Source organism: Cibotium barometz, chromosome 65 (assembly GCF_041138505.1).
Source record: "Cibotium barometz isolate CiBa-2024 chromosome 65, ASM4113850v1, whole genome shotgun sequence".
Taxonomy (NCBI): domain Eukaryota; kingdom Viridiplantae; phylum Streptophyta; class Polypodiopsida; order Cyatheales; family Cibotiaceae; genus Cibotium; species Cibotium barometz.
Genome location: NC_141110.1, coordinates 77420 through 93113, shown reverse-complemented (window position 1 = coordinate 93113; position 15694 = coordinate 77420).

Below are 15694 nucleotides of genomic sequence, written 5' to 3'. Positions count from 1 at the left end.
GGATCTTATTTGAGCTTTCAGCTTGCCCATTAGCTTGCGAGTGATATGGGGCTGAACTCTTGTGTATCACCATGAACTCTTCGAGTAGATAGTGAATAACGTCATTGATAAAATGAGTCCCCCTATCACTTACTATTTCTATCGACAAGCCATAGCGTGTAAAGATGTGTTCGTAAAGAAAACATGCCATTGTTCGTGCATCATTTTTGGGCATGGCCTTCGCTTCTACCCACTTAGTCAAATAATCCGTGGCAACAATAATATATTGCACCCTTGTTCTATGCGCTGGTGGGTTAATGGGACTGACAAAGTCAATACCCCATTTTGCAAAAGCCCTAGCTCCCATCATTGGTCTTAATGGCATGTTATCTTTGCGGATTGGTACCTTTACCCTTTGGCACTCATCACATCTTTTAACAAACTCAGCTGCATCACTGAATAGCGTGGGCCACCACAATCTTGTCATCATGATAGCTTTAGCAGTCGTGTCCACAGAAAAGTGCCCGCCTGATAGTCCAGCATGAGCTTGTTCTAGCACTCGTACGTACTCCGATTCTGTGACACACAACCGTAGTTGTTTGTCCTTTCCTCTCTTGTAGAGTTGATTGGCAATGAGCTCATAATCTTTGGATTCTAATTCAATAGCCTTGCTTCTGACCTTGTTGACTTTCTCTGGCAATCTACAATGTTCCAAGTAGTCAACAATGTATCTACTCCAATTGGGTGCAATGGCTATCTCAAATAGAGTTGCATGCGGTCTTGGTGGTCTTGACTGACATTCCATGCATGTCTGCACGAAGTAATGGACTTCGGCTCGTATCATGGGCCACCAGACTCCTGCCCAAAGGATTCTCTTGATTGTTTGGTTTGCTGCCATATGTATCCCTCCAATCGTGATGTGGGCAGCTACCAGATAATGTTCCTTTTCTTGGTGCTCAATGCATAGGCGCAATATTCCATCCCTTCCTACATGATACATCCATCCTGCGAGCATGAAAATGATGCTGCATTTTGTACTAGAGCTTGTTTTTCTCTAATGGGAAGTGGGATATTCAACTGTCCTATGGTCATGAGTGGAACAAGCTTTTCGCTCCATTTGGGGATCATTTCTATGTTGAAGAGATAAGCGTCTAGAAAATCATCTTCAATTCTCTTAGGTGCTTCCCCACTTGTTAGGCGCAACAGATGGTCGGCCCTATGGTGTGTGGTACCTTTCTTTACTACATCCGTGAAATCAAACTCAAGTAAGATGATGAACCATCTTACTATTCGCCCTGTATTGCAAGGTTTGTTCACTAGATAAAGTAGGGCTTGTGTTGAAAGAACGGTAGAGGAGGAGGAGACACACACACAGGAGCAAACCCTAATGTATATTGCAAACCCTAACCATAGAGGGAAGCCATGTTCTCTCTCACACAAAGCATAATGCACTAATCCATAATCCACACAACACACAATGAGTTGTGTCCACACTCTACTAACCCTAGCTAATGTCCACACACTATGACTAGCTGGACACGCGGTCATTTATGTCTCACACATGTTCCTACCTAATCTGCCAGCACATAGCATAGCTGGCTCACACTGACATATCGAGCTTGAATCTCAACAGCCCCTCTCAAGCTCATGATGTACTGCCGATGAAGATGTAGATGAGCTTGGGATATCAAGACTCTCAACACTCCCCCTCAAGCTCATCCCATGTACTCCCAACATAGTCCGGAAGTACTCAAACTTCTCCCTGCTAAGTGGCTTCGTGAAGATATCAGCCACCTGCTCATCAGTCTTCACATAGTGAAGATCAACTGTACCATCCAGCACCTTCTCTCTGTAAGATTCCTCCCCAGCCTTCGAGGTATACAGGAGTAAGAATCTCCCTTTCTGATCTTATAATTATTCCTTCTCTAATAAAATTTTTTTTTTCTGTTTAAAAAAGGAAGACCCTTTTCCTAGAATACTTCTCAGAAGTCCCACCTATTTTAAGGATTTAGAACAATAAGTTCAGAAGTGAGAATCGGTGTTTTGGATACTAAGGTTTTGGTTTTCACTCGAGTACGGCCCAAAAGAAGTTCTTTATCTCTTGGAGAGTATAAGAAGTTATCCTCCAGATATTGTGACCTTATATCTGAATTCAATGAAAGTAGGTGACTTAGCCTACAAGTTTCTTTTATCTCCTCATCTCAAAATTCTTAATGCCTTCTATAGAAAAATGTGTCAAACTCAAATCATGGAAAGACGGTAAAACTTCAGTGGCAAGTTACCGTTGGCTTCTAGGTTACGCTAGCTCCTTCCTTTATATAAGTCGTAACCTTTAACTGTCGCTCACAGTAAGCTTACTTCCATCGATCTCCCTTCTTCTTAATCTCCTTCATGGCTTGGCAACAGGAATTAGTTTTATCCCTGATGATTTCTCACCTTCAAGACGCAAGAGAGTCTGTGAAGAAAGACTTTATAGAACAGTATGAGCGCTCACTTTTTCCTCACCTAGGAACTTCTGTAGCGCAGACCAAATGGCGGACCTATCAAAACATAACTAGGGTAACACCCTGGGGTCAGCAACACTTTCGTAACAATGTCCGCTTGGCCATGGTTATTGAAGCTTTGGGTTTGGGTCCCCGATACTACTGTGTCATGAGATCAAGGCATCTTGGGTTTTCTGAGCGGGTCTTTTTACTGGCATGTTTTCTTCCTCATGAGAAGATATGCCTTTACCCTGTTTTTGGCTTGCCTCTCAGAGGTCCTTTTGTTAGATCACCTCATACCACTGAGATAGGTGCGGCAATAACCAACAGAATCATTCCCATAGATGAGTTACCCTATACTTGTGCAGCTTGTGAGGACTGCTTTTGTGACCATATGATGGACGGGCTTATGGAAGTGTAAAGAGTTCTTCTATCTTTACTGTATAAGTTTCGAGAATGAATAAAGTTTAAATCTTGTTCTTATTTTGAATCTTGCTCTCTTTAAGACTTTTCTTGGTGGTTAATCTTGATTAAAATTTTTCTCTAAGTCTCATATTCGTCCATCTTGCGAAATTATCCCAAATTGCGAGATGAGGACATCTCGCGTTTTTTAAGTGGGGTAGAATGTAAGATTCCTTCCCCAACCCCCTTTTTGATGTCTAGTATCTTCCCCTGTAATCAATCCCTTTTCAGAAATATAAAGACCTTGTTTCTAACTGTTTTAACCTAGAGAGAGAAAATATTCTAGAGAGAGAATATTCAGATTATGAATATTTTTGGATAGAAAAATAACTCATCTTATTAAAATAAGTTCCCCTGAAACAGAAATTCAAAAAGAATTTTCCAATGTGCAATTGGAATTAATTGGAAATAGGTATAAAGAACCTTAGTCTAAGGGCCTAGATTTTCAGAAATCTTTAGACTATGGTCCAATTAAGGTTTCTATGGGCCAATAGCATCAATCCATGTGTAGGGAGGAGATAAATCCAAATCGTAAAAGAAGATACCCAAAAATGAGTAAATGCTCACATAAGATGAAGAGTTGAAAATGTACAAGGTTTATTAGAAAATAAACTCATATGTAAGGAAGAGGAGTTCTTTAAAGGAGGTGCATATTTCACATAAGATGAAGAGTTGAAAATGTACAAGGCTTATTAGTAAATAAACACATATGTAAGGAAGGGGAGTTCTTTAAAGGAGGTGCATATTTCACATAAGATGAAGAGTTGAAAATGTACAAGGCTTATTAGTAAAAAAACTATGACACATATGTAAGGAAGAGGAGTTCTTTAAAGGAGGTGCATATTTCACATAAGATGAAGAGTTGAAAATGTACAAGGTTTATTAGTAAAAAACTATGAGCAATACAATTTTGACACATATGTAAGGAAGGGGAATTCTTTAAAGGAGGTGCATATTTCACATGCTTGAATGAGTTTTAAACTCATAAAAATTGAGATATTTCATCTCTCCTCTCTCCTCATTCAAGTCTAGTTCCAGAAAGTTAGCTTAACTGACCTAAAAATGGTCAAAAAGTGACCAAACTGACTTAGAAAATTCTAGAATCAGTTTGTTTGGTTAGGAGCTCAAATTTTCCTATAAATAGAAGCCTTCCCTTGTTGAAAAAAATATAGAGTCTTATGCCTTGTTACTCTACTCCACCTAAGCCAAGTTAGATAGAGTCTTATGCTTTGTTACTCTACTCCACCTAAGCCAAATTAGATAGAGTCTTATGCCTTGTTACTCTACTCCACCTAAGCCAAGTTAGATAGAGTCTTATGCTTTGTTACTCTACTCCACCTAAGCCAAATTAGATAGAGTCTTATGCCTTGTTACTCTACTCCACCTAAGCCAAAATATAGAGTGTCTTATGCATTGTTACTCTACTCTACCTAAGCCATGAGCTGTGAATTCTTTAATAATTCACTAGTTTTTGATACTTCTCTCTTTCTTCAATCCCCATTGGTGGGCTCCATCAACATACTAAACCAATTGATCGGTTGGGGGCCTCTACCGTGAATAAAGAATCAAGCAAATCATAAGGTAAGTATATTGAATTTTGATCTTTTCTATAATTTCTCAATGATTCTCCCTTCTCAACCCCTCTCAAGCTTGAGAAGCTTAATTGGTATGGTTTTTTAAATGCTATTGAAGTTAATTGGTGAATAGTAGGGAAGAGTTACATAATTTAATAAATGCTATAGAAGTTAATTTCCATTTATGTTTAAATTCAAATGGTTTTTATGTAATTTCTCTCTCTCTCTTAAGAAATGGCCATACTCATGACCCATTCTCAATCCAGAAGAAGCTTTTCATAAAGCTTTTCCTTAATCCAAGATTAAGCTATGCTTGAGGCCAAATTAATGGCTTTTTGCTATGCTTTTAGTTTATGCACATTGATGATTCAATCCATTATAGATTGATGACCCAATTAGAGACCATTCTAATTATTTTCTTAATGATCCAATTAGAGACCATTATGGATTGATGATCCAATTAGAGACCATTCTAATTATTTCTTTAATAATGAGCTTTATCCCTTAGAAAAAAAAATTGAGATTTATCAGTCATAGTAGCGGAGCTATGGCAAAATTTTTATAGAAATTACGCATAAAATAAATTCATTCAAAGTATAAAAAGAGGAATTCCTACCATATTCTAGGAACTATCATCCTAGATTAATTAAAAGAATTTTATTATGCATGGGATGTGGATGTATGCATGTAGAAATAGATGTGTAGATGAGGATGTAAATGGAGATGTGGATGGATGCTTGTAGATGTAGAGGTATAGATGTAGATGTGAATGGAGATGTGGATGTATACACTGTAAGATCCCTGTTCCCACCGAGCAACGGATTCGGGGTACTGGCAGCGGAAGTAGCGCTTCTCGTGCGGGACAGGGGTCCCACACTCGGGGCCTCGCCCACGGATATCCGGATAAGAGACTAATCCGTCGGTTGTTCCAAAAACGAACCCGGAAAGACTTCCTTTACCGGAAAGCACGGGCGATTCCACCAGGATAACTTTTTACTCTAACGTAGTCAAGATCATTTCTGATCGAGATGATCCGATTACATCTATAAGATACTTAGTCAGTTCAAGGAAGAAACTTGCACTTGGATCATTGGGATCAACGCTTTTTTCCCCATTCAAGAGGCACAGCCGTTGATTCCTATCCATAGAACAGTTTCTGTCCGGATTTATTTTTTTTTTCTATCGTAAAAACAAAAGTTTGAGTCTCGATTTACGGATCCATCAGTCCAGCCTAACCCCATCCAATCCCATGGGTTAGCCAACCGCCCAACCACTGTAGTGATGGGATCCAATTAAAAATTTGGTTAGGTTTTGTCCCGGGTACCAAGGAAAAGAGTTCCAAGGCCCCCTAGCCGGATATTCATGCAAAATAAAACTAGTCACACCACTCACACACCCAATATGAAATTGCCTTTTTCAACCAGATTCAACCAGTTTAAAACAATCCTTTAATAAAACCATAGTATCATTGATCACCATCTTCCAATTTATCCAATTGATTCTTAATTTCCCATCATTCCTTCATCAGAGTATCTATGGCATCATTGGCAACTAGAACGCTCAGGAGCCGTTTCGATAGTTCCTAGCCCATAATACTTGGCAATATAATCACTTAACAAGATGGACTCTCGTTGAAGATCAGCAAGATCAACCAACAGATCCATATAAGGAGCCATGGACTCATCCATTGAAGACCAGCAAGGTCAATCAACCAGATCCATGCTCGATTTCAGAAAACAACTCCAACTCTGTTCCAATATCTTCCTCGACGCACGCGTGGGTATCCTAGGCGACCCAGAGCCCGAGCACCGTATGGTCAGCACCCTCTAGGATCCTTCGCAGGTAACCTAGCGCTTCACGCATAGGCCGCTTCCTTGGCCCCTCATCCACCGTACCGGAAGCTCACCATTTTAATCGCACCGAGGCTGGTCAAGACCTCGGCCGACCTTGCTACGCGAGACGTCCTTCATTGACTCCCCGTCAGCAGTTGCAACTTTCTCATCACGACCTTAATCACAAGACGGTCAAAATGCTCCCCCCAGCATTCTTGACATAAAACAATCATTTACAAACAGCATTTACAAACAGCATTTACAAACAGTTTACAATACAATTTCTATTTTAACTTTCATTTTTCCACATTATCCCTCCTCAATCTACATTACTTATTCCATATTCCATTTATATGTATACTCATCCCATCACATCATTTCCATCTCATCACTTCAGATTCCCTCACATCACAATCGTATATTCACATCCATACATCCACAACTATATGCGTACATTCACATCTACATGCATACATCTACATCCCTATGCATACATCCACATCCACATTCACATTCACCTCCATACATCTACATCTACATGCATACATCCACTCCACATTCACATCCACATCTATACATCTACATCTACATGCATACATCCACCTCTACATCCACATCTACGTCTATACACCTACATCTACATGCATACATCCACCTCTACATCCACATCTACGTCTATACACCTACATCTACATGCATACTTCCCCATCCACATCCACATCTATATCTATACATCTACATCTACATGTATACATATACATCTCCATTCACAACTACATCTACATGCATACATCCATATCTCCATTCCCATCTACATCTATACATCTACATCTACATGCATCCATCCACCTCCACATCCACAACTACATCTATACATCTACATCTACATGTATACATCCACATCTCCATTCACATCTACATCTATACCTCTACATCTACAAGCATCCATCCACATCTCCATTTACATCCTCATCTACACATCTATTTCTACATGCATACATCCACATCCCATGCATAATAAAATTCTTTTAATTAATCTAGGATGATAGTTCCTAGAATATGGTAGGAATTCCTCTTTTTATACTTTGAATGAATTTATTTTATGCGTAATTTCTATAAAAATTTTGCCATAGCTCCGCTACTATGACTGATAAATCTCAATTTTTTTTTCTAAGGGATAAAGCTCATTATTAAAGAAATAATTAGAATGGTCTCTAATTGGATCATCAATCCATAATGGTCTCTAATTGGATCATCAATCCATAATGGTCTCTAATTGGATCATTAAGAAAACAATTAGAATGGTCTCTAATTGGGTCATCAATCTATAATGGATTGAATCATCAATGTGCATAAACTAAAAGCATAGCAAAAAGCCATTAATTTGGCCTCAAGCATAGCTTAATCTTGGATTAAGGAAAAGCTTTATGAAAAGCTTCTTCTGGATTGAGAATGGGTCATGAGTATGGCCATTTCTTAAGAGAGAGAGAGAAATTACATAAAAACCATTTGAATTTAAACATAAATGGAAATTAACTTCTATAGCATTTATTAAATTATGTAACTCTTCCCTACTATTCACCAATTAACTTCAATAGCATTTAAAAAACCATACCAATTAAGCTTCTCAAGCTTGAGAGGGGTTGAGAAGGGAGAATCATTGAGAAATTATAGAAAAGATCAAAATTCAATATACTTACCTTATGATTTGCTTGATTCTTTATTCACGGTAGAGGCCCCCAACCAATCAATTGGTTTAGTATGTTGATGGAGCCCACCAATGGGGATTGAAGAAAGAGAGAAGTATCAAAAACTAGTGAATTATTAAAGAATTCACAGCTCATGGCTTAGGTAGAGTAGAGTAACAATGCATAAGACACTCTATATTTTGGCTTAGGTGGAGTAGAGTAACAAGGCATAAGACTCTATCTAATTTGGCTTAGGTGGAGTAGAGTAACAAAGCATAAGACTCTATCTAACTTGGCTTAGGTGGAGTAGAGTAACAAGGCATAAGACTCTATCTAATTTGGCTTAGGTGGAGTAGAGTAACAAAGCATAAGACTCTATCTAACTTGGCTTAGGTGGAGTAGAGTAACAAGGCATAAGACTCTATCTAATTTGGCTTAGGTGGAGTAGAGTAACAAAGCATAAGACTCTATCTAACTTGGCTTAGGTGGAGTAGAGTAACAAGGCATAAGACTCTATATTTTTTTCAACAAGGGAAGGCTTCTATTTATAGGAAAATTTGAGCTCCTAACCAAACAAACTGATTCTAGAATTTTCTAAGTCAGTTTGGTCACTTTTTGACCATTTTTAGGTCAGTTAAGCTAACTTTCTGGAACTAGACTTGAATGAGGAGAGAGGAGAGATGAAATATCTCAATTTTTATGAGTTTAAAACTCATTCAAGCATGTGAAATATGCACCTCCTTTAAAGAATTCCCCTTCCTTACATATGTGTCAAAATTGTATTGCTCATAGTTTTTTACTAATAAACCTTGTACATTTTCAACTCTTCATCTTATGTGAAATATGCACCTCCTTTAAAGAACTCCTCTTCCTTACATATGTGTCATAGTTTTTTTACTAATAAGCCTTGTACATTTTCAACTCTTCATCTTATGTGAAATATGCACCTCCTTTAAAGAACTCCCCTTCCTTACATATGTGTTTATTTACTAATAAGCCTTGTACATTTTCAACTCTTCATCTTATGTGAAATATGCACCTCCTTTAAAGAACTCCTCTTCCTTACATATGAGTTTATTTTCTAATAAACCTTGTACATTTTCAACTCTTCATCTTATGTGAGCATTTACTCATTTTTGGGTATCTTCTTTTACGATTTGGATTTATCTCCTCCCTACACATGGATTGATGCTATTGGCCCATAGAAACCTTAATTGGACCATAGTCTAAAGATTTCTGAAAATCTAGGCCCTTAGACTAAGGTTCTTTATACCTATTTCCAATTAATTCCAATTGCACATTGGAAAATTCTTTTTGAATTTCTGTTTCAGGGGAACTTATTTTAATAAGATGAGTTATTTTTCTATCCAAAAATATTCATAATCTGAATATTCTCTCTCTAGAATATTTTCTCTCTCTAGGTTAAAACAGTTAGAAACAAGGTCTTTATATTTCTGAAAAGGGATTGATTACAGGGGAAGATACTAGACATCAAAAAGGGGGTTGGGGGAGGAATCTTACATTCTACCCCACTTAAAAAACGCGAGATGTCCTCATCTCGCAATTTGGGATAATTTCGCAAGATGGACGAATATGAGACTTAGAGAAAAATTTTAATCAAGATTAACCACCAAGAAAAGTCTTAAAGAGAGCAAGATTCAAAATAAGAACAAGATTTAAACTTTATTCATTCTCGGAACTTATACAGTAAAGATAGAAGAACTCTTTACACTTCCATAAGCCCGTCCATCATATGGTCACAAAAGCAGTCCTCACAAGCTGCACAAGTATAGGGTAACTCATCTATGGGAATGATTCTGTTGGTTATTGCCGCACCTATCTCAGTGGTATGAGGTGATCTAACAAAAGGACCTCTGAGAGGCAAGCCAAAAACGGGGTAAAGGCATATCTTCTCATGAGGAAGAAAACATGCCAGTAAAAAGACCCGCTCAGAAAACCCAAGATGCCTTGATCTCATGACACAGTAGTATCGGGGACCCAAACCCAAAGCTTCAATAACCATGGCCAAGCGGACATTGTTACGAAAGTGTTGCTGACCCCAGGGTGTTACCCTAGTTATGTTTTGATAGGTCCGCCATTTGGTCTGCGCTACAGAAGTTCCTAGGTGAGGAAAAAGTGAGCGCTCATACTGTTCTATAAAGTCTTTCTTCACAGACTCTCTTGCGTCTTGAAGGTGAGAAATCATCAGGGATAAAACTAATTCCTGTTACCAAGCCATGAAGGAGATTAAGAAGAAGGGAGATCGATGGAAGTAAGCTTACTGTGAGCGACAGTTAAAGGTTACGACTTATATAAAGGAAGGAGCTAGCGTAACCTAGAAGCCAACGGTAACTTGCCACTGAAGTTTTACCGTCTTTCCATGATTTGAGTTTGACACATTTTTCTATAGAAGGCATTAAGAATTTTGAGATGAGGAGATAAAAGAAACTTGTAGGCTAAGTCACCTACTTTCATTGAATTCAGATATAAGGTCACAATATCTGGAGGATAACTTCTTATACTCTCCAAGAGATAAAGAACTTCTTTTGGGCCGTACTCGAGTGAAAACCAAAACCTTAGTATCCAAAACACCGATTCTCACTTCTGAACTTATTGTTCTAAATTCTTAAAATAGGTGGGACTTCTGAGAAGTATTCTAGGAAAAGGGTCTTCCTTTTTTAAACAGAAATTTTTTTTTTTTATTAGAGAAGGAATAATTATAAGATCAGAAAGGGAGATTCTTACTCCTGTATACCTCGAAGGCTGGGGAGGAATCTCACATTCTACCCCACTTAAAAAGTGCGAGATGTCCTCATCTCGCAAGGTAGAGCACAGCTCTTTTTCTTAAGATCCAATTTTATTCTGGGGTTCCTTATATTCTGGTCAACCCAACAGAACACTGGGATAAATATCCCTTATATAGAACTCATCATTAAATAACAATTCATTCAGATTATATCATTCATATCTTTAACATGATAATGGTCCATTAGACCGAAAAGTTTCCTTCGGAACATTCCTCCACGGAAATTTCAGTCAAGCAGGTTCTCAATTTGACATCCCTTAACTTGATCTACCGATCAAGTATTAACAGTAGCAATCTAACAGCACAACCCACTAACCTCATAGTGATTTGCTGAATTCATTATCATCATTCTAGTTATGAATATCATCACAGGGACTCGTCCCATTCCCCCTCATTGTGGTTTCATTATATTTCAACTAATTTTTAAAAATCAACATTTTTCAATCAGCATTTTCAATCAGAATCCAAATCAATTCATCCATTCTCAAACAAAATTAAAAATCATATCAATCACATTCAAAATCATCATCTAGATAGCATTAACGCTTATAATTTCAAGTCTTAGATTTACTCGTATATACTGTCAGTAAAGAGCTGCAGTATACTCTCGGTATATACGGGTAGTCACGGCCCTTGGAATTATAAGGTAAATACTATCATGTCTAGGCCTCAAGCAAGTCCGGGTTTCTATATAATTGCGGTACTTCCATCTGAAGAACCAATTACCAAATTATGAATTTCAGTTTGAATATCAAATTGTATGAGTTACATCACACAATTATAACCTTTTTGTGTTTCTTGATAAATTTTTGACATATTTATCTTCTCAGTTGATCTTTATTAACCAAATGCTCTGATACCAACTGTAAGATCCCTGTTCCCACCGAGCAACGGATTCGGGGTACTGGCAGCGGAAGTAGCGCTTCTCGTGCGGGACAGGGGTCCCACACTCGGGGCCTCGCCCACGGATATCCGGATAAGAGACTAATCCGTCGGTTGTTCCAAAAACGAACCCGGAAAAACTTCCTTTACCGGAAAGCACGGGCGATTCCACCAGGATAACTTTTTACTCTAACGTAGTCAAGATCATTTCTGATCGAGATGATCCGATTACATCTATAAGATACTTAGTCAGTTCAAGGAAGAAACTTGCACTTGGATCATTGGGATCAACGCTTTTTTCCCCATTCAAGAGGCACAGCCGTTGATTCCTATCCATAGAACAGTTTCTGTCCGGATTTATTTTTTTTTTCTATCGTAAAAACAAAAGTTTGAGTCTCGATTTACGGATCCATCAGTCCAGCCTAACCCCATCCAATCCCATGGGTTAGCCAACCGCCCAACCACTGTAGTGATGGGATCCAATTAAAAATTTGGTTAGGTTTTGTCCCGGGTACCAAGGAAAAGAGTTCCAAGGCCCCCTAGCCGGATATTCATGCAAAATAAAACTAGTCACACCACTCACACACCCAATATGAAATTGCCTTTTTCAACCAGATTCAACCAGTTTAAAACAATCCTTTAATAAAACCATAGTATCATTGATCACCATCTTCCAATTTATCCAATTGATTCTTAATTTCCCATCATTCCTTCATCAGAGTATCTATGGCATCATTGGCAACTAGAACGCTCAGGAGCCGTTTCGATAGTTCCTAGCCCATAATACTTGGCAATATAATCACTTAACAAGATGGACTCTCGTTGAAGATCAGCAAGATCAACCAACAGATCCATATAAGGAGCCATGGACTCATCCATTGAAGACCAGCAAGGTCAATCAACCAGATCCATGCTCGATTTCAGAAAACAACTCCAACTCTGTTCCAATATCTTCCTCGACGCACGCGTGGGTATCCTAGGCGACCCAGAGCCCGAGCACCGTATGGTCAGCACCCTCTAGGATCCTTCGCAGGTAACCTAGCGCTTCACGCATAGGCCGCTTCCTTGGCCCCTCATCCACCGTACCGGAAGCTCACCATTTTAATCGCACCGAGGCTGGTCAAGACCTCGGCCGACCTTGCTACGCGAGACGTCCTTCATTGACTCCCCGTCAGCAGTTGCAACTTTCTCATCACGACCTTAATCACAAGACGGTCAAAATGCTCCCCCCAGCATTCTTGACATAAAACAATCATTTACAAACAGCATTTACAAACAGCATTTACAAACAGTTTACAATACAATTTCTATTTTAACTTTCATTTTTCCACATTATCCCTCCTCAATCTACATTACTTATTCCATATTCCATTTATATGTATACTCATCCCATCACATCATTTCCATCTCATCACTTCAGATTCCCTCACATCACAATCGTATATTCACATCCATACATCCACAACTATATGCGTACATTCACATCTACATGCATACATCTACATCCCTATGCATACATCCACATCCACATTCACATTCACCTCCATACATCTACATCTACATGCATACATCCACTCCACATTCACATCCACATCTATACATCTACATCTACATGCATACATCCACCTCTACATCCACATCTACGTCTATACACCTACATCTACATGCATACATCCACCTCTACATCCACATCTACGTCTATACACCTACATCTACATGCATACTTCCCCATCCACATCCACATCTATATCTATACATCTACATCTACATGTATACATATACATCTCCATTCACAACTACATCTACATGCATACATCCATATCTCCATTCCCATCTACATCTATACATCTACATCTACATGCATCCATCCACCTCCACATCCACAACTACATCTATACATCTACATCTACATGTATACATCCACATCTCCATTCACATCTACATCTATACCTCTACATCTACAAGCATCCATCCACATCTCCATTTACATCCTCATCTACACATCTATTTCTACATGCATACATCCACATCCCATGCATAATAAAATTCTTTTAATTAATCTAGGATGATAGTTCCTAGAATATGGTAGGAATTCCTCTTTTTATACTTTGAATGAATTTATTTTATGCGTAATTTCTATAAAAATTTTGCCATAGCTCCGCTACTATGACTGATAAATCTCAATTTTTTTTTCTAAGGGATAAAGCTCATTATTAAAGAAATAATTAGAATGGTCTCTAATTGGATCATCAATCCATAATGGTCTCTAATTGGATCATCAATCCATAATGGTCTCTAATTGGATCATTAAGAAAACAATTAGAATGGTCTCTAATTGGGTCATCAATCTATAATGGATTGAATCATCAATGTGCATAAACTAAAAGCATAGCAAAAAGCCATTAATTTGGCCTCAAGCATAGCTTAATCTTGGATTAAGGAAAAGCTTTATGAAAAGCTTCTTCTGGATTGAGAATGGGTCATGAGTATGGCCATTTCTTAAGAGAGAGAGAGAAATTACATAAAAACCATTTGAATTTAAACATAAATGGAAATTAACTTCTATAGCATTTATTAAATTATGTAACTCTTCCCTACTATTCACCAATTAACTTCAATAGCATTTAAAAAACCATACCAATTAAGCTTCTCAAGCTTGAGAGGGGTTGAGAAGGGAGAATCATTGAGAAATTATAGAAAAGATCAAAATTCAATATACTTACCTTATGATTTGCTTGATTCTTTATTCACGGTAGAGGCCCCCAACCAATCAATTGGTTTAGTATGTTGATGGAGCCCACCAATGGGGATTGAAGAAAGAGAGAAGTATCAAAAACTAGTGAATTATTAAAGAATTCACAGCTCATGGCTTAGGTAGAGTAGAGTAACAATGCATAAGACACTCTATATTTTGGCTTAGGTGGAGTAGAGTAACAAGGCATAAGACTCTATCTAATTTGGCTTAGGTGGAGTAGAGTAACAAAGCATAAGACTCTATCTAACTTGGCTTAGGTGGAGTAGAGTAACAAGGCATAAGACTCTATCTAATTTGGCTTAGGTGGAGTAGAGTAACAAAGCATAAGACTCTATCTAACTTGGCTTAGGTGGAGTAGAGTAACAAGGCATAAGACTCTATATTTTTTTCAACAAGGGAAGGCTTCTATTTATAGGAAAATTTGAGCTCCTAACCAAACAAACTGATTCTAGAATTTTCTAAGTCAGTTTGGTCACTTTTTGACCATTTTTAGGTCAGTTAAGCTAACTTTCTGGAACTAGACTTGAATGAGGAGAGAGGAGAGATGAAATATCTCAATTTTTATGAGTTTAAAACTCATTCAAGCATGTGAAATATGCACCTCCTTTAAAGAATTCCCCTTCCTTACATATGTGTCAAAATTGTATTGCTCATAGTTTTTTACTAATAAACCTTCTACATTTTCAACTCTTCATCTTATGTGAAATATGCACCTCCTTTAAAGAACTCCTCTTCCTTACATATGTGTCATAGTTTTTTTACTAATAAGCCTTGTACATTTTCAACTCTTCATCTTATGTGAAATATGCACCTCCTTTAAAGAACTCCCCTTCCTTACATATGTGTTTATTTACTAATAAGCCTTGTACATTTTCAACTCTTCATCTTATGTGAAATATGCACCTCCTTTAAAGAACTCCTCTTCCTTACATATGAGTTTATTTTCTAATAAACCTTGTACATTTTCAACTCTTCATCTTATGTGAGCATTTACTCATTTTTGGGTATCTTCTTTTACGATTTGGATTTATCTCCTCCCTACACATGGATTGATGCTATTGGCCCATAGAAACCTTAATTGGACCATAGTCTAAAGATTTCTGAAAATCTAGGCCCTTAGACTAAGGTTCTTTATACCTATTTCCAATTAATTCCAATTGCACATTGGAAAATTCTTTTTGAATTTCTGTTTCAGGGGAACTTATTTTAATAAGATGAGTTATTTTTCTATCC